The sequence below is a fragment of the Condylura cristata genome, unplaced genomic scaffold, assembly GCF_000260355.1.
Source record: "Condylura cristata isolate star-nosed mole 26May11 unplaced genomic scaffold, ConCri1.0 scaffold00001, whole genome shotgun sequence".
Taxonomy (NCBI): Eukaryota; Metazoa; Chordata; class Mammalia; order Eulipotyphla; family Talpidae; genus Condylura; species Condylura cristata.
In genome coordinates, this window is record NW_004567102.1 from 55,233,097 (window position 1) to 55,253,929 (window position 20,833).

Below are 20,833 nucleotides of genomic sequence, written 5' to 3' on the forward strand. Positions count from 1 at the left end.
AATATGTTGTATGAAAAAAGAAAAAGCAATATTTCCTTTGGCAAGCATTTGCTGGATGGGAGGTAGCAAATGCAGTGTTTCTGAATTTGCTTATATGCTCAGTTTACTAAGCCTCAGAATTTTGTGGAGCTGTATTTCAAAAAGATTAGAGAAAAAAGTAATTGTAACAGAAAGATTGAATGTTGTTATGGATATATCCCTGTTCCACATAGTTGTGTAATACCTGACATGGAACAGGCATTTAAAAGATATCTGCAATATGAATAAAAAAACAGTACACTGAACATTTTTTTGAGGACTTCTAATCAACTTTTGTCACATAGAAGTACAATGAGTATTTTTTAATGCCTTATACATCAGAAATTATTTATACTTCTTTACTAGTTTAGAAGATATGTAGTAGAGAAAAAGGACTAAAAAGATTGCCATCATAGTGCTAATTAATAGTTTACAAAGATCTATAATTGATAGAATATCACTAAGTAATGTATGAAGCAATGCATCACTTAAGATAAAAAAAGTTTTATTGAAGCAAAATTTGAACGTCATTAAAACCTTGGAAAAGTCAATGAAAAATCCCCCCAACTATATCTAGAGAAAAAAAAATTGAGACAGAATTATTACTCTCCTTGGAAGTAATCATATATTAAATTGGTGTCAAGAAAACCTTAGAAAATATTAGCTTTCAGGGAAAAACACTTACAATTTATATTTTCTACTTTTAAGTAATGTATTCTTACTCTGACTCTAAAATCTGTCTAAACCACCATTAACATTTTAAAAGAAAGTTCTCTAATTCTTACCAAACAGAAATAAATAATACCTGACAACAGCATTAGGGAACATAAACATAAAATTACCTGTTATTAAAAACTGAGCACATTTTTTTCTGAACAAAATATATTACTCAGCTATAAAATAGTATGTTTGCCATTCACACTAATGTTTCAACATTATAGTTCAATCTTCTAAAAAGCTGACATGGAAAATAATGGTGTAATAAACTAATTCATCATAATGTGCAAAAGAAACCACTGGAATAAATTGTAATAACCTTTCAAAAACTAGCAGCTTTTAAAAGTATTAATTTCTACTCCAGATAATTGGAAAGGACACCTGGGTGGTAGGCAATATTTTTTATGGGATTGCTCTGTCAGGAGCTCAGATTGTCTCTGGACTCAGCAATGATCATTTAGCACTAAATGACAGTGAATCTTGCAAATAGGTCTTCCTAGATGGTGTTTGCCATAAATTACCAAACACAACTCCCCTCAAGGTCAGCCATACGAGAGGGCAGGTATCAAACGGCCTTCGTGGAGACCTAGAGTGGTCCTCGGGTTTCTCATAAATGGACAATAGTTGTGTTGGCTGCCATAAAATCAACTTAATGGACTGACAACATAAATTACCATCAAACTTTGACAACACCCTCCCTAAAAAACAGCTCAAGAATGCTTTTATATCAAAGCGAGGGAAAATGGATAACAATATTTTACTCTATGCTAAATCATAAATATTTTTAACAATGTTAAGTGGGGAATGAATTAATATTAGAAGCCACAGTATGTTTTTCTTGGTACATTAAAAACAGCATCTAAGTAATATTAAAATGATACTTGCTTTTGAAGTAACTGATAAATACATCTCATAGTAGCTTGATCAAATGTATGTCTCTGTGTTATGTGTGTTCTAGGGAAGAAGGCTTCATTTGAGTATATTTCTACTGGACATAAACAACTAAAAAGAATATTGATTTTTTTCTAGTCTTATTTTATCTATGTAGTTCACTGGACTTACAGGAAAGATAGATTCTTGAGCTCTCACTATCTGGGCTAATTCACTTTCTCTATGGCTCAGTTTCTTTAATCTATAAAGTAATTATTATACAAAGACATACTGAAGACAATGGGGTAACCTTGAAAGAGAGGCATCCCATAAAACCAAAGTACTACTAGAGAATATCAGTGTAGTTATGAAAATAATCTACTCGAGACAATGACAGATTTTTAAAAGTCAATTTGGTAGAACATATAACAATAGCTAAACTAGGAAATTGAAATTTGGAGTTAGGTTAAACATCATTGTTAAGCTGAATTTTCTTTATTCATCTAATTGTGCTGCTGTTTTATAAATGCAGTGTCTGTTATTATGATATAGACATATATATGTATTCTCAGGTGCTTTTATAATTCATATCTATTATCTCTTGGGAAGCAGAAAGTCACTGTAGATTTTGGTAAAAGAAATAGTACATTGAGTAAAAGCAAGATTTTCTGAGTCCACTAGCATCTCAGACCATAAATAATGAACTCTAGATATTTTGTGAAATGTGAAAGTTCCTAAACAAAATGCAAAGTTAATGTATTTTGTGACTTTCTCTGTCATATCCTGCCATCACCTTCTCGCATATCTTTCTTTGCACTGTCTCTTGCATTTATTTTTTTCTACTCCCTTTGTCACTTCTGTCCAGAACTGCATCACCTTAGACATGAATTATTACAGTAGTTTCTTTGCTCCTGTTCTCTTTCCACCCATCCATCCTGTCTAGTCCTAGGAAATTAATCTTTTTTAAAGCACTATTTTTAAAAATAATATAATAGTTTATTTTTACATCATTTTGTGCATTTTTCCATCTCAGTTGCAATCCCCTTGGGCTTCCCATCACCAAATCACCCGTGTGCCATCACCATAGTCCAGTGCACTTCCCTTCCCCCACTGTTTCTGATCCCATTCCCCACTCCACCCTCACAAAATGTCTCTGGTACATAGCTATTCATTATTACTATTATTATCTCGCCTGGTCCATTATTCTCCTGCTATGAGTGAAATCATCCAGTATTTTTCCTTTTCTTTATGGCTTATTTCGCTAAGCATGATTTTTTCCAGCTCCATCCATGTTGCTGCAAAAGACATTTGTTTCTTTTTTATTGCTGAGTAATATTCCATTGTGTTTATGTACCACATCTTTTTAACCTAGTCATCCACTTTTGGGTAAAGCACTATTTTAATTATGTAATTCACCTCTTCAAAATTTTCCAGTGACTCCCCATCACCTGGAAGCCAAAGGCCAGCATATTTAGTTAGAATTAAAGCCTGTAGAAATCTGACCTCACCTCTTTTTCCAATTTTGTCTTTCTAGTTCCCCTGCACAGCCTTCAGAATACTAAATGCATTTGCTGTCTGCCCTCCAACACCGCAAAGACCTTCCTGGCCCATTCCCAATCATCCCATTCATCCTTCCTTCCTCTGTGAGGCCATTTTTTTTTTTTTTATCACTTCTACCCACGTGGTCAGCATCTCCCCATGCAACTGAGCACTCATTTTAGTTTTATATTAAACATGATTTATTTCACTGTTACAATAATATTTAACATCAGGTTTCTGGGCGTACTGATTACCATGCATTTTCTCCTTAATTTATTTGTAAAGCTCTTTGTGGGCAGGGGTCTCTGAATTCCTATTATATCAACCTCCCTAAAATGGAATCATGAAAATAGCTCATGATCAGCAGACACTTGTTTAATGAATGAACCCAGAACATTACATTAGGTTTCTTGAAAGATTAGGATGAGCTTATTCAGTTGTAACCTGTGGAATTCCAGACAGTCATTTATGTATGTGAGTTAGTTTTTCCACAGTTTAATAAATCTGCCTTATTTTTAAGGTCCTAGTGAAATTCTCAGTTATGATATATGAGTTGAGCACATTAGATATACAATGTTAAAATCTGACTTTAATAACAACATCGACATCATTAGAATAAATACAAAGTAGATGCATATTCATTGAATTAGTACTAATTCTGAAAGTTCTTACTTAGAGATTTCTAAATGAGATGAAAATCATCCTAAGAATATATTCAGAGAAAAACTGTGTGAAGCAGACTAAAGACTATACATCGGACATATTTTTTTCACCCCCAATATTCTGTGGCTAGAACATGAATTTTGAAGCCTGACTATTCCAAGTTGCCACTGGCTTTGTCATATAATTGGTGTGCCAACTCTAATCAGTCACCCAGTGTCATTAAGCCTCAAATATCCTATAAGGCAAATGGGATATTACTATCTAATTTACTTGGAAAATCTGAGATAAGTGAATTCCTATAAGCTGCTTATTAGGAATGGATTTAAAGTTGCCAGACCACCTAAGCAGGCACATTTGTGAGTGGTAGCTATTGTTACTAGGTTTATTTTGAGAGTTTTTCTTTTTCACTTATTAGCTATTTCTTGTCAATTATGAAGACAGTTGGCTTTCAAATAGTGAAAAAGTGTGGGCACAGGAGTTTAAAAGAGCTGGGTTTGATTTGCGGCTCTGCTACCATTTACTATTTTAAACTACTGAGCCCAAGCTGCTGAAAGAGATTCATGGTAAACACAAAATCTCTTTGCAGGGACAGTCTGGGAATGGAGAATTACCTATAGTCACAGAATAATTTACAGTTTATAAAATTGAGGACTCTGATTTAGACATCGTCTACAAATATATTCTGCAAATATGACCACATGTTGCTTTATTACTTCAATCATTCTTTTAACACATTCTACCAACTAACATGCTTAATAATAAACAGCAAATATTAAGAAGGCTATCAAGAGAAAAATAAAATCTGTTACTGTCAGAGGCCTACATTTTGAGAAATACTTAACAGTTGAAATTGACCAGAAGAAATTGAGCAATGGATTATAGATTCTCAAGGTCAGAAGTAGAGCTTGGATATAATGTCTTCCTCTGGGAAGGCTTTCACAAATGTCCCTTATGAAAGTAGTTTGTTAATTTCTCTTGGACTTCTTGAATACTGTTTAAAGTATCAGTAAGGTTAGTTGTTCTTATTCTGGTTAAAATTCAACTAAAAAAATACAGTAGGTGGTTTCTGGAATTTACATAAACAGAACAAAAAAAATGTAACTTTCTTACAGCTAAATACATGCATTAGGTCATATGCTGAGATTAATAACTTATTAATTAAACTCAGTAGGAATGCAATTAAACACTAAGAAATAGAAAGTATCTCACAGTTTTATGCAACTGAGCTGTTTTTACTAACATAATAGCTGCACCACATACTAAGTACGTCATCAAATTTCCGTTCAACAACTGCAAGGTCTAAACCAGACATAAGCTACAACTTGAAGTACTATTTACTCCTCTGAAAAAGGAGACTGTTTCAAGAAGCAGCACCTGGAACTATACAAGGCCTCTGGAGTATTCCAGGTATTCTGGGAAGAACACATGAACTTTCAGAACCACGTATTCAAGGCTAGTCTTACTTGTAATCCTCCAAGCGAGTGGCCTTCCCCACACCATCAGCCATGAATTCTAGGGCTCTACCAGCAACAGTCCAGACTTCCAGTATTTTGTCTTAAGCCCACTTACCAGTTTAGTGATTATGGCCATTATTTATATATTTAAAAACATTATATAACATATGGGCAACTGCCGCTTAGTAAGTGCTAACTATATAGCACTGGATTAGCATTAGTGTGAAAGCTCAATCTTTTCTAGATTTGCTTCCAGAATTTTTTTTTTTAAATTATAACAGCTTATTTTTACACCATTTTATGCTGCTCCCAGAATTTTTAAACAGAACACCATTATTTCTTTGCCCTGGCCTTTTGTTATTTTCACAACATCACCTTCCTCCAATTGCATGGTAGGTATTCCAAGTAATTTGGGTACTGCCTATCTGTATAGTATTTATAACTATAATTTATGGTTATAAGATTTCTGGTAATTTCAAAGCCATTTTACAAATAAAATATCTGATCCACATAACAGCATTTGAGATGAGGTAAAAGAGGATGAAGATGTTTTTATGATGTGCATAGGTCACTCGAAAATAAGTGGAACAGAACAGAACAGAACAGCTGCCCCACAGCTGCCTCTGGGCCTCATGTCACCACCTCCTGATTTCATCATTTGCTTGGTTTTTGGTTTAGACTTCCACTGGAGATTCTTTCTGGTCACATGTGTGATTTCTGAATGCATTAGCTAAACTTTCTGACTTTTAGCTTCCTTGTTGGTAAATGGGATGACAATAACTCCTTCACAGTTTTACTTTGAGGATTAATGAAACTATGTATATAAAGTAAAAAACCTGGGGTATGGCAAATATTTAAAATGCTGTTTCTTCCAATTCCCTTTGGTGGTGTTTCACCTGAAGTTAGTTAGTTCTTTCAGATTTACAGCGAATCTTTGAAGTCACTTTGTAATGCAGTGGTGGGTCAGGAGGTAGAATATATTTGACATATCAGTAGGTGACAAAATTTAATTTAATCAAGGATTTATTAAGCAGCAACAGCATCTCAGCACAGCTTTAATTGCTACAGATGCACACATAAAATAGCAGTAGCTGAGGAATTTTGGCAACGAGAACAAGACTTGCTGATAATTTCCTAGAAAACAGATTCTAAGGAGGGCTAGTCTGCCAAGTTTAATGGAAATTTTTGTAAATTCTCCAAAATAATTTCAAATTGCATAAAAGATTTAAACATTAATGATATTTTGTGTATTTACCTTAAAATGGCCTATTCCACCAAATTCAAAGCTCACTATAGAATGTGATTCTGTCCAACCTCACTATCACATGGGGTGAGGAAGGGAGTATGGAAAAGTCAGTCTCCCAGACAACCTGGGAATGAAAGTTTAATCTGGGAAAGAAATGCAATATGTTGTACGTTTTTCCTTTGTTTCTATTACTTAAACTACCTAGATTATAAAAATATCCTAGGGTAGGAGTAGCCTTTTGATATTTTCTTCAACTTTCTCCTTCAGTGCCTAGGAACTGAAATACTTACTGATTTGAATTTTAGCATTAGAGTGACATCTTAAAAAAAAAAAGTTATAACTCTAGCCCACTAGATTAGCCCATAAGAAAAGTATTTACAGTCAACTAAAAAATGTCTCACTAATTTTTTTAAGACTCTATTTAATTAAATAACAATATAATTTGGTTTACATTTTAATGATAGAGGAAAGTACATTTCATCATCAGCTGTAGGGAGTCATCACAGGGAAGCTGCATATAAGGCAATATGTGGAATGAATGGGTCTAGGGCTTGGGCCCAGCATTTCAATGCTCAGTCTTCCTCTTCTCACAATTTTAGGTGTTGACCTGACATTTCAGGGTCATAGGGTTGCTATTTTTAGCATGAGGATGGTGCCATCTATTTTATATCATTATTGAGAAAACGAGTTGAGATGGAATATTACTAGGTAACAATTTTTGAGAATTTCACATATATCATACTAAGTCCTTTTTATTTCATTTAAACTTTATAATAGCTCACAGAGATGGATGTGTAATTATTTCTCTTTCAGAGGTAAGAAAATGCATAAGAAAAAATGGCCTTGCAAAGGTCACCCAGCTGGTAGTTAGTTGAGAAGAAACTCAAGTTCAGGCAGAGTTCTAATACCAAAGTCTATTTCTTAACCATTTCACTCATGCCTCACTCCACCACAGATGCTCATCACATGTCCATTTCCCTAGCCCCAGTTCTTCTATACAAAATGCAACAGGTTCTGTTCTTCCAGAGATAAACGGTACACTGAGACATAGGGTATACGCATCATGAGAGTTCATGACCCAAGTTGTCAAAGCCACAAGGGAGACAGAATCACAAATCCTGCAGAAGTTTGGAACATAGGAAATAATGGGGAAATTAACGAGATTTTGTGAAACCTGACATAGACAGAATTAACATCGGTAAAGAGGAGTTGGGAAAGTTATTTCAGATAGCAGGGACAGCCATGACAAAGGCTTTCTGTGTCCAGGACTGGAAGCTCAGAGGATGATGACCATACAGGATGGTCATACCTGACTATTTTGTAGCATGTCCAAAAGAGGAGAAAGGACTTTCTGCTGGAAAGCCACTGGGTCTTTCTGCACAATAAAGGCTGATGAGACAGCAGTGTATGGCATGGGTAGGAAAGAGAAAGTTAGATCATGGATAGCAAGAGCTCACCACAGTCCTCAGTAGACATACCTACATTCAGACACTTCCCAGTTACTCCAGCGATGATTATCTGGTGGGTGGATATTCCATGGCCTCCCTCACTTTCCACCTGTCCTCTGTTTTATTCCCGGCTTGTTAGCACCTGGGGAGGGAGATAGATACAGAGTGCTTGAGTGATTTTTTCATTTTTTTTTTCCTCTGTGATAGTTGTGGTCAAAATTTTGCTTGAAGAAGTGTACTGAAGATGATCAGAACATTTCCTTTTAAATATACATTTAAGCCATTATTAACTAATTTGCTAATGAAGCTCTGTGGTCACATAACCCTAACTCTGGGATATGTTGATTCTCTCTGATCAGAGATGACTACGTAATTGGAAGCTACCAACATATACTTTAAATTTATGTTTTTGTAGCAGAATCTGACTGCTGAGATTTTCAGATGACAGTGTTTGAATGTAGTCTCCTTAAAAACGCTATATTATATACCTCTCGACAGGTCTTTTGATGATTATCCATCGTAATCACCCTTACCTTTGCTAGTTCAATATATTAAGCAATTGCTACTGCCTCCTAAGTTGATCACAGAGTACCAGGAGGCCTGAGAAATTTTTTAGCTGCAATGTACATATTTGGTCCTAAAATTTAAGTGTCATTTTCAAGGTAATAGAAAAAAGTAAGATAGGAAAATGGAATTGATTGCAATGAAACAGATTTTAATACCATTTTTTTTAGAAGCAGCATTTCATATACTATAAAAGTATATATGACATATAGATTGTATAAACCCATTTCCCATGCATCATTATCATTAACATATTAATGATACACATAATGATTATTTTAGTCCAAAGCAGCTGAAATATCTTTTACTGGGGTCCACTGTGACCAGATATATTTAGTGTACACAGACCCATTGTATACTGGTGCACACACCCTTGTAGGTCTTAAAAATTTACAGTTAAGTTTTGCTCTTTTAAATATAGGTTCATAACTCTTCAGATGTTTGTTATGACCACACCAGAGCAACGATGCCCACCTCCTGCCTACTTGCTTCCTCTCCCACTGATAGCTTTAATTCTACAATCATATTTCTAGAGTTTGTCTTAATTTTCATGTTCCCTTATTTTGTTTCCCTATATTTCATGAATGAAATCACCCAGTATTTGTCTTTCCTTTGACTATTTCGCTTAGCATCAATCCTTCCATTCCTGTTGTTGCAAATGGTAAGTTTTTTTTTTTTTTTTTTAACAGCTGAGTTATATCCCATACTTTGGCTAGTATAAATAGGGCTATGCATAGAGCCCTTTGTATTAGTGTTTTGTATCTTTCAGGTGGATGCCCAGAATCTACCTGGATCATAAAGAAGATTTATTCTTGAAATAAAATATTTTTAAACAAGAATGTTTATTTTTGGCTGATAGCCAGTTACAAAATTTATACTATCTCTTCTCTGATTAACATAATTTTATACATTATTTCCAGTTCTTCTACTTCAGTTTCTAACTTTTCATAGTGCCGATATCACCCTAAGTTTTTTTTTTTAAGATTTGTTTATTTATGCATACAGAACTGGGGTACAAGAGGTGCAAGGGTGGTGAGAGGATTCACCAGAGACAGTGAGATGAGCAGAATAGGCCGACTGACTAGTACCATGCTGAGGGGAGCAGCGGGCGGGTCAGGAGAGGTCTGCTGCACCATGTAGATCACCTCATGGGCTGGGAACTGAACTCATGCTGAAGTGGCTTTAGCTTCTTAGTGCTGTGCTTTAACCCACTGTGCCACCAGGGAGGGCCCATATTACCCTAATAGCCTCCCTGGTGTGCAACAGGTTAAACTGCAGCATTGTGAAGCTAGCCCCAGTTGCTGAAGCTCCTGCACCTCTGGCCTGTACCTCAGTTCTATATACATAAATAAATCAATCTTAAAAAAATAGTTGTAGAGAAATCAGAGAATAGAAAAAGTGCAACCAATTACTTTAGGATTTGGCACATCAATTAGCCAAAAAAACCAACTAGTTCCATTGCTCATCAGACCTCTTGGTAAGCCTGCAGCTCTCCATGCAAAACAAAGATTCACTACTCTGCCTCTCAATTTATTTGATAAACTAGAATTACTCCTAAAGTTCCCAAATAAATAGAAATAATTATAATTATGAATAATTAAAATGCTGAACTCAAGAGGGCACTCAACATTCATTACACTATAGAACTTGTCTCCTAAGGGTAATGCCTTCAATTAGTTTTTACCACAGAAGAAAAATGTGACAATCAGTAATTGCAGGTATTTAGTACAAAGGACAAAACAACTAACTGGTCTTCGAATCACCCTTTTGCAGTCAGCAGAGGTCCTGCTTTGTTTAGACTCTTGGCATTTATACTTATTCCAGAACATAGAGAAGTAATACAAAATGATAATGTTTTCAAAGCTATAAGTAGAAGTATTGCAACTTATCAGCCTTTCTGATTGAAGTTATTTTAGTAGGTGATAACAATAAATGGCTTGAAAAGAGAATATTTTAAAAGACATTCTATAAAATTTATCATTATTAATTTAATTTTCAAATATTTATTAAGTACTTAGTATGTATCAGGTTTTAAGCTAAAAGATAATTAAATTGCACTGTATGAACTAGCCAGTGGCTATTTTCTAAACATATACAAGCTTGAATATATCAATCTATCTGCAAATATAGCTTGGTGTTTATACTTACAGGTTATAAAATGAATATTTCAAAATTTTATTCCTCTCTTTTCTTAAAGTTGTGATAAATTAAATTCACATATCCCATGATTTGAATGTTTCTTCATCAGAGCCTCCTTGATAAAAAACATAAAAAGTTTCCACAAAACATATCCATTTTCTTTTGCAGTAATATGTGCTGTTGCAACTATTAGAGTATTTCTTGAGTGTTTATAGAATTAAAGTATTAATCAGTTTGAAATAATTTAGCAAATGGTAACTATATTTTTTAATCAAAGAGGCTATCCTAAAGCAGATTTTCCTTTTGGTTCTGATTCAACCATAACCCAAGAAGGAGTTATATATATATATATATATATAGTGTGTGTGTATGTGTGTGTTTGTTTGTTTGTATTTAAGATTTATTTATTTGTGCATACAGAACTGGGGTACAGGCCAGAGGCTCAGGGCCGGTGAGAGGCTTCACCAGAGACAGAGTGGGGAGCAGAACAGGCAGATCGATGAAGTATTCTGCTGAGGGGAGCAGCGGGTGGCTTTAGCTTCTCAGTGCTGTGCTTTAACCTGCTGCGCCACCAGGAGGGCCCAGGAGTTATATTTCACGATTTACTTGCGGGGATACATTTTGTCTTTTTTTAAGTGGAGGAAAGAATTCATTAGAAATATGGTACAAGTGATTTCAGAATGATAAATCTCAAGTTACCAATTCCACTTTTAATGATTAGTTGCTTGAGTCATATATTTAATTAAAATGGTTATTTTAAATGCTTATATTTAATTTAAGCATAATTAACTAAACTTCAGTGTTACTGCCTCATCCATTTTGAAATTCATTAATTTATAATATAGCTCAAAAAAGTGCTATAAAATTCTAATATTCAAATAAATCAGGATCAGTTTGCATCTTTTGTTGGCTTCAGTTTTGACCTCACAGTGAGCTCTTTATATTAGATGTGACTATGGTGTTTCTGACACATCTAACATGGAGTGTTAATGACAAATACTGACATGTCTTTGATGTTTTCTTTATGCATATGTCATTTTAACCTTCTAGGTAGTAATAGTCTATAGTGAAAGATGTGATTGCTTCAACCTTTAAAGGGATCTACATTTTATATATTGAAATTCGACCTTCATACTTTTAGCAGGTGGCAATCAGTGTAATAAAATTTTCTTTGAGTCAGTCTGGGAAATGTTCTAATTTAAACTTCTATTTAAACAAACAACATGGTCTGTATACACAAAAACTAAGAGTGGGAAGTAATATAAAACATTTTTCCTAGTCTATAAGAATTTGAGGATTCTCTGAAATTGAGTAACTACCTGGAGTGAGTTTCCTGGTGCAATGAGAAACTATACCCATAAATATTCTATATAAATCCTGATGTGCTTGGTGGTCAAGGTAGACAAAAAGTGTGCATATCTATTAATGATGTTGCTACCATAAGGTACTAAAATATATCAGGCACTGAACTAACTGCCTAATGAACTTGGGGGAGGGTAAAGCATTTGTCCAAGTTTAAATAACTAGCTAGTAAAGCCAGGCTTTAAAGACTCAGTCCTCAGCTCTGTCCCTTACTGTCCCCAATTCTCCATCAGATCTAAGGAAAGCATTTTCAATGCTGAAATGTTCATAAACACCACAAAATACTTCTCCCTTGCAATGACAGTATGTTAATTCACTGGTGAAGGAATACCTTTGGCCACACTATTAATACCTTTTCCTTCCAATACTAGTATCCTTTTACAAGAACATATGCTGAATTTTCAAATATTTTATTAAGCCTGCCCCTCCTGCATGCCAAGGAACCCTCGTTGTGGGGTAAATCTTTACCTACTATTCTCTGACAAGAGCATTTGCATCCCTTTCTACACTTTAGGAATTTTAATTCTGAGCAAGTCATAAAATCAGATTCAGCTTACACATCAAGTGAACTTGTGTAGAATATTTCTTTTCTTTTCACACTAGCACTATTATGTGGCATTCCAGGATGCCTTGGAGCTATACTGTATCTCAATTACCTCAACTGCCATCTGTTTCTGTTTCCCTAAAAAATGAATGATATTTCCACACAAGAGCTAGACTTTGGTGCATTCTCTGTAAAAAACTGGGTCACTAATAAAAATACCCCTCTTATTTAGATGAAAATATTAGCTAGTGATCAAAGTCAATGAACCATTGATTTTCACTTAACATTTCCATACCAAACATCAGAACTCTGGACACCCTTAGCAGGTCAGAAGGTTTGGGACCAAGGCAAAGTAAGAGTAAGGGAGAGTACTATTTGTGGAATAGATAGAGGTAGACACATAGGCACATCTGCTTCGTTAATCTTGCTAAGGCCTTTAAATACCATCTGTTTTCAATTTTTTTCTGGCTACCATCTTCCCCAAGGCTACAATTTTTTAAAATGACTGGAGGGGGAAAAAAAAAACTTGAGAAACTAGTTTGAGATTTTAATTCTGTATTTCATCTGCCAGACAGTGAAATGCAGTTAGCAGCAGCAAGTGTTCCTAATAGATAAGGGAATTGTTGCTTCACATATAATTACATTGACTCCAACGGTAGACATAGCCAGCCATATCATCCTCATACTATTAGAAGTGCTAGTAAGTCTGAAAAGAATCCATTTTGAGGAGGGTCAGAGTTACTTTTATTTAACTTCAAACTAGGGTTATCATGGAAGAAAACTGATAATTCTTTTGGGTGAACAATTTTTGGAATATAAAAATGTATCAAAGGGTAAATGAAACTGACTGTTGTGACTGGCAGTAAGTTCAGGCATTTTGTGTTCTTTTGTGTTTGCTTTGAAATGTTAAACAGGTCGGGTGCTTTTTAAGAGAAAACATTTTATTCAGAACATTTTCCCATGAAAGCCCTCTTTGACAAAGTGTCATTTTTTGATATATTAGTACATGTCTGCCCACATTTTATATTCAAAAAAGGGAAGCAATGTTTTAACAACTTTTGACAAGCATGGGGAATTAAACTTCCACAGAATTGACTCTTAATGTAAAGTTATAACTTGTTATATTCTCTGTTTGGTATTTCTTTCTGGCAGGCCACACATTTTTAATTACACCAATTTCTGGCTGAAAAAGTATAAGACATTAAAGGTAAGTAATTAGGATAGGAGAACTTCAATTCATCAGTAAAATTTTTAAGTAAATATTTTCAAACATGTGCAGAAAAAACTATAGGTAATGTGTTCAAAGTTTCATAAATGAGTAATGGCGATATGTCAAAGAATTCTCTAAAAAACTAGCAAAGATATCTCAAAAAATTGAGTTACCTTTAAATAATAGTTATACATTTCTCACTAAATCATTACTTTCAAATTATCCTTCATTTTTTGGCAATGCACGCTCTGCCTGCTGGAAACCTCACTGGGATGCTCACAGATGACACCTCAAGTCAACAAACTGTCCTTTGTCCATGTGACTTTGACTCTATATGACGGGTTCTGATTTCTCTCAAGCGTCATCTGACTGCACTCTCTTCTACCCACACCATAGTCATTCCTTCATTCAGAGCTTATTTCAATTCCATGAATATACCAGGTCGTGTCTCTGCTAACATCATTATCCCAATCAACCTGGTTAATTTCTCATCTCCTTTTTGGTCTAGGCTTGGATGTCACTTTCCTCAGGACTATTTCTCTAACATTCTAGATGTTCTTTCTTTAGCTCCTGTATAACACTGTTCTCTCCAAAGTTTCTGCCACACATGGATGCTATTTCCTCTTTGCTTATATGTATTCTCAACCGACTGTAAGGTCCATGAAAGCCAAGATAATGTCTATCTTACTTATTGTTAGATCTCTATTATTTAGACCATTGGGATATTCTAGAAGTTCTCAAACACTTTATTTTAAGAAGATTAATGACTCATTTGAGCTAAATTTCATCTATGGCCTTTTTTTCTCTTTTTAGTGAAAATACAATTACATGTGACCATTTAAAATATTAATGTATGTGAGTTGGCATGTGTTAGTGCTAATGATTTCATTTACCTTAAACAACTTGTTTCACATTTCAGTTCAAGAACTTTCTCATACCACCTTTTTCTATCAAGCAAATGAAAGGTAAGTAAAAGGAGCCATGGAAAGATTTTAAACTCTGGAATGTCACAACTGTATCTGAGGTTATGATACAGAGGTGGCAGGAAGGATTTATGGAAAACAGTGCATGACATTTGAAGGTCCTGCTTTATACTGTTGTATCATTATAATCTGATAACTTTTAGGGGAAAACTGTGACTGGAAAAGGAGAAAATTTGAAACTAGCACCTATTAAAGAGTCAGGAAAATGGAGCTACAGAAGAAGGCATCTTCTGAATACTTTTTATTAGATAAAAGCTATAATAATCAATATACTCTTAACAGTTCCTTAAATCTAGTGAAGCAGCTATGGATAACTAAATCATGATTATGACAGATCTAGAATTCCTTGAATCTAAATTAAATAAGTAATTAAAGTCAAATTGCATTGGCTGACCTCTTCAGGTCACTTCCAAAATACAAAAGGCATTTATTAAGAATATCCAATCCAATATAACAACATGACACAAACTCTTCCATATTTTATAAATGCCTTTGGTTAAGGAGGAAGGGTAGATGGAGTTGGAGGCCAGGCTATGAGGAAAAGGATACAAAGAGGAGAGAAAGTAAGTGAAACTCTTACTAAAAAATTGACACACTCGTATTTTTCTTAGTCAAGATTAAACATTTGATGAGCTTATGGAATGCTATCTTCCAATAGCAAAAGTAATATAAAAACAATTTTTATTCCCACATAAATTACCTACTATAGTTGCCTCTAGCTTTATTGATTACAGCTAGCACTGATGGGCCATCATGTGCAAAGATTCTTTGTGTTTTGCAGTCTTCAGTGTGTATCTCTTTATTCAATTCTTGTTTTAAAGCATATTGAAATAGTTTAGCAGAACACACGTAGATTTCTTTCCACAGGCCCTCTTCTGGGCTTCCTGGGGCCACTAAGTAGAGGATAACAGGAAACAATTTCAAGGACAGTAATATGATGAATAAATTAAAGTATATAGTATAGAGTTCCCATCAAAGAAATACATTTGTTTTACTTAAGTGTACTTTGATCTCAAGAGCTATTTGTCCTATCTCCACCTCTTTCCAAAATGCTTCTTTATAGCAATTCTCATTTCAAAAGTGCTTCAAATTGATTCTTAGGAATTTAAGTTCTTCACGCTCTTTTCTGGCAATATGCTTTTTATCAGATCAGCAAAAACAATGTGAAAACACCTGTCACAGTAATTTCACATGTCTATCATCTACCAGATTACACATAAATGATCTATGCTTGCAATATGGTCTTTGAATGAAGATCTTTTTCAAAAGAGACAAATAAATGCTTTTGAAAACATACACTGTAAGAAAAATCCACTTGCAGGATTTGTGGAAACTTACAGTTTCTAATTTTATCTTTAACCGGAATTAAGAGAACATTTCTGAATGAACTAGTTTGCTTTTATAAATATACACACCTCTAGTCATCAGTACAGACATCATTCAATTAATCTCCCCACAGGTCTGCTGCCAGAAATGGAACTGAACATGCAACAAAGCATTTACTGAATGCCTACCCAGGGTAGATGGAGAAAAATCTGTATCCCATCCAGACCTTCCCTCAAACAAAATTATAACTGTTGAACATGTACAGCTTTCATGTACATGTTCAGTACAGACAAAAGCATTGGATTATAAATCTATTTTTATGTCCTACATACCAACTCTTCTCTCTGGGCTTAATGTACATATTGGTAAGAATTGGTATCTCCAAGATGATCCTATTTTGTACTGAGAGATGAGTCCTGCTCTAAAGCCTTCTCCTGTGATTTAGTGAAAAATGTACCGATCCATTTCTCCTTCCAGTCATCTATGCATACTTACAGTTCCATCACGACTAAGGCCTGAAAGTTATGCTGTATTTTCCTATCCTATTCACCCCCCCCACCCCTCCTCCACCCTGAACTGTAATGCAATTCTATTGTAGTTTATATGTGAAGTAGTATATACATTAACATCCATATTCAAGAAGGCAAATGTACCTGAAAATAATATTTTCACTTATTATATGAAAGAATAACACTTTTAATAGTTAGGTCTATTGACATGGGATTGCAATTTTGCAGGAAATAATATGGTATGAAGGGTAATGGAAAACACATTGTTTATTTTTTATTTTTTTTATTTTTTTTTAAAGATTTATTTATTTGTGCATACAGAGCTGGGGTACAGGCCAGAGGCTCAGGGGCAGTGAGAGGCTTCACCAGAGACAGAGTGGGGAACAGAACAGGCAGATAGACGAAGTATACTGCTGAGGGGAGTAGCGGGCAGGTCAGGAGAGGTCTGCCACACCACGTGGTCACCTCCGGGGCAGGCGGGAATCGAACTCATGCGGAAGCGGCTCTAGATTCTCAATGCTGTGCTTTAACCCGCTGCGCCACCAGGGAGGGCCCCTATTCTTTTAAATTCAGTATATTTCAGACTTAAATCTATGGGAACATAATAACACAGCATTAGAATCACTCCACTCATCCTAAAGGTTTGACATTTTAAAAGAGTGTATGTAACATTCAGGTGGGTATCAAATAGACCTAACTATTCTGCTGCTTTTTGGCAAAGCAGCATGTTCTGTGGTGGTGTGGCCAAGGGCAGCAATATCCAACCCTCAAAAGCAATAAAGAACACTCTTAAATGTACCTTATTTCTAAACTACAGAGGCACATTATAGCACTCTTTGTCAGCGCTTTATTGGTTTCACAAGAATAAAAACAAACACTGTGGTCTTTACTCTGAAATCCATTTCTAGAATTTATCTTACTAACAAAAAACCTAGTCCTGTGAGATGTGTTCTAGTTCAAAAGGAATTTCTTTGTAAGAGTTTTCCAATACTTGGTATTAGAAAAGCTATCTTTATTTGACACTCATTTTATAAATGCACATTGAAAACAACAAGCTCTATAAAATCATACCTTTCTATGATCCATATGATAAAACAAAAGAGAAAATTTACTGAAAGAAGAGTATTATTGTTGCTATATTTAGGTAAAACTAGTTTCTATTTGTATGGAAAGAACAAAAGAAACCCCAAACTTTGTTTAAGCATGAAAAATGTTTTGGAACAAACCCAATTTGCTTTCAATATGTTTCTAGTGGTTATTTATTTACTACAATTCTATATTCACTGAAATTTTGCAAAAACACTCTGGTGATTTTCTTTCTTTGATTTTAAACAAACAATGATAAGCAGCTAATACCAATGCTACTCTTAGATATTCTGATTCTGTATAGTATAAACATGGATACAGGTTTTCTCACAAAAAAAAGGGGAAGGTGTATTTCCAAAGCAGCAAAAGAACAGCCTGTTTTACTACACTGTCACTGTAGTGATGGCATTTGAAAAATGGAATTTTAGATGTGAAAAATGGTTTATTAATCATAACCAAATCCATTTACCAATCAGCCCTTTATATGGGCGATGAAAGAAAGACAAATACTACAAAGGAGAAGGTAAATGACCATGAAGCAAGACAAAATCTACTTTGCAATTATTTATGCAGTAAGAGTACACACCTTTTAGCTTGTTTGCTGAATCAAAAGGAAAAAATGAAAGTTAACTGGAAAACCACGTCACAAGGTTTCCAGAACTATCCTGTATAAGAGTGCCTTCTATAACCTTTAAGAAGGGGATCGGGCAGTTGAAAGGGGTCCCTTTCAGAAACTTGTCTCTATGGAGTTGTAATTTCCTGACTTGTTTTCAAGTTTGTTCTTTTTGTCAGGCTGAAATTTTCAGACAACATTAAGGATAGCAAATAATATCATAGGACAATGGCTAGATGAAGGTATACTTCTGTTTAGACAAAGAAATCTGTCTTTACATAAAGCCTGTCCTGTTAGAGGGGAGAGATGATGGAAAAGAAAGGCTTTTAGAGGACAAGGGTGATAAGTAGCTTGTATAAAATGCATTGTCAAACAAAAGTTCTTCATGCGTTTTTTAAAAAAGAAATGAGTAATTTTGCCATATATGTCACAAGCTATTTGACAGCATACTATTTACTTTTTTTTTTTTCATATACTTAGTTTTTCCCAGGAACTGGGTGAGTTGTCCAAAATAAGACCTTTTTGGTTGTGGAACATGCCTAAAGATGCAAAAGCCTGACAACTTGGTTTCTTATCATTAATTTAATAGTTCTAGAAAGTACATTCTATAAAGGTAGGTTTCTTAAGTTTTTATTTTGAATTTCTGTTTTGCTTTCTGCTCTAGTTCTAACATCAGCAATTTTGCTTGGCAGATTAAATCTGCGAGAAATATTTAGCATATGAACAAATGAATGTATTAGTTTATAGATTCCATGCTCTGATTGATAAATACAGTTACCAGTTCATAGAGATGTTAGCATATGCCAGATACTCTTCAAATAATAATCATTTAATCCTTGCTATGGGTATGTGATAAAAACATTATTATTTCCACTTTAGGATTAGTGATGAAGTATTAAAATTATGATAGCAATGAAATATTAAAGTTATGATGAAGCAGTTAAGCAACTTACTTAGTCTTGCAACTTGTAGAGAAAAAGAGTTATCCTAGTTTAAGTTCAAAGATTAAACTCTTAATAGGATAAATACTGATTAGACCTGTTTAGTTAAAGAAACTTATTCAAAGTATCACGTGTATCTGGTATCTGATTCCTTATTTTATCTACATTTTTCTCTAGCTCTATCTTGATAACTTGTACTGAGCCTGAGGACATTCCAGTGTCCTCTGCACATCTTTCTGGTGTTGTCTTAACTTGGGCTGTCATAACAAAGTAACATACACAATAGAAACTTATTGCCTCACAGTTATGGTTGCTGACATTCTGAGAACAGGGAGCTAGCAGATTGGGTTCTAATTAGACTGGGTTCTGACTTGCAGACAACCGTATTCTCCCTGTGTGCTCAACTGTCCTTTCCTCAGTAAGTACAATGGTGACATCTCTTACAGCGTCACCAATCCTACTGGATTAGGTTCCTTATGGTTTCATTTAATTGTCTCCTAAAAGCTCTATCTCAAAGTACAAATTCACACTAGAGGCTAGGGCTTTACAATATGAGTTTATGTGGGGACACAGGGATCTTTCTGAGCTGAACCATTTGGGACAATAACAACCAATATATACCATTTTCTTGTACAACTCACTGTCACACTTGTAGGAATAACTTGTCACCTGTTTTGTTCTTGTAATGTTCTTGCTTCATTAAATTATGCATATCTTGGTCAAATGTACTGAACTTGAAAACTGTTTAAACTCAAATCATTGAGGGTTTCATAATTTTCCCATAACCTTCATCTTGGCCATCCTATGATGAGAGTTAACATTACGGAGGAAAACACAGTGTGGGGATCACACATTTGAGTGCTAACCCTCTTTCTATCTCTATGACCTGAGGACAGTACGAAAATCACAGAAGGATGTGTGTTTGTGTGTGTGTAATTGTTTTTTAAAGCCTATCATATAGCTATCTCCTGATTCCTAGAGGGAAACTTCATAAATATCACAAGGTCTGATGCGTTAATAGTTTCTAGTGATCACATCTATGTGCTGTTTTCCTACATGTAACTTTGAGAAACCTGCTCTAAGTAGACAATAACAACAGGGACAATACACCTCTAAATTATTCCTTGGGATATTCTATGTATTTATCCAAATTTTCCAATTAGATCTCAGGATTAAAAATGATATTTTGACCTAGTAATTGTGGTTTCTTTATCTTGGGGGGAAAATGAAGCTTACGACATTTTCTCTTTAGTAACAATAGCCTTATACTCCAGACTTAAAGTATTAAGCTTTTAGTGAGGTAGTCATGAATCTTGTAGAGCATATGGCATTATGAGCTGCACCAAGATTTCAAGGCACTGTTGTAGATTTGGTCATTGTAGACATGAATAAATGTACCCAGACATTTATTCTAGGTACAGCAATGTGAATATTTTAAGGGAGAGCTCTTTTTTGGGGACAGAAATAGAACTCCTGACTCATGGATATTTTATCTTCAGAGAACTCTGTGAAATATGATTGTGTGTGTGTGCATGATACATACACACACACACACATATATATGCTGTGCTGAATTTTAAAGTTCCTCTGGAGGATAGATA

General features: G+C 34.8%; 1 protein-coding gene across 5 annotated transcripts in view; it reads right to left on the bottom strand.

Annotated features, from left to right (window-relative positions):
• HS3ST5 (heparan sulfate (glucosamine) 3-O-sulfotransferase 5) overlaps positions 1–20,833 on the bottom strand; it is a 231,717-nt gene that overhangs the window by 80,740 nt on the left and 130,144 nt on the right. For 3 of the 5 annotated variants that reach the window (XM_012723514.1, XM_012723528.1, XM_012723523.1), the window contains exon 3: positions 7,986–8,097. The gene's annotated coding sequence lies outside the window, so the exon portion shown is untranslated. Of the gene's footprint in view, positions 1–7,985; positions 8,098–15,457; positions 15,493–20,833 lie in introns of those variants that run through there. The other 2 variants (XM_004673786.2, XM_012723527.1) reach the window with 2 other exon arrangements.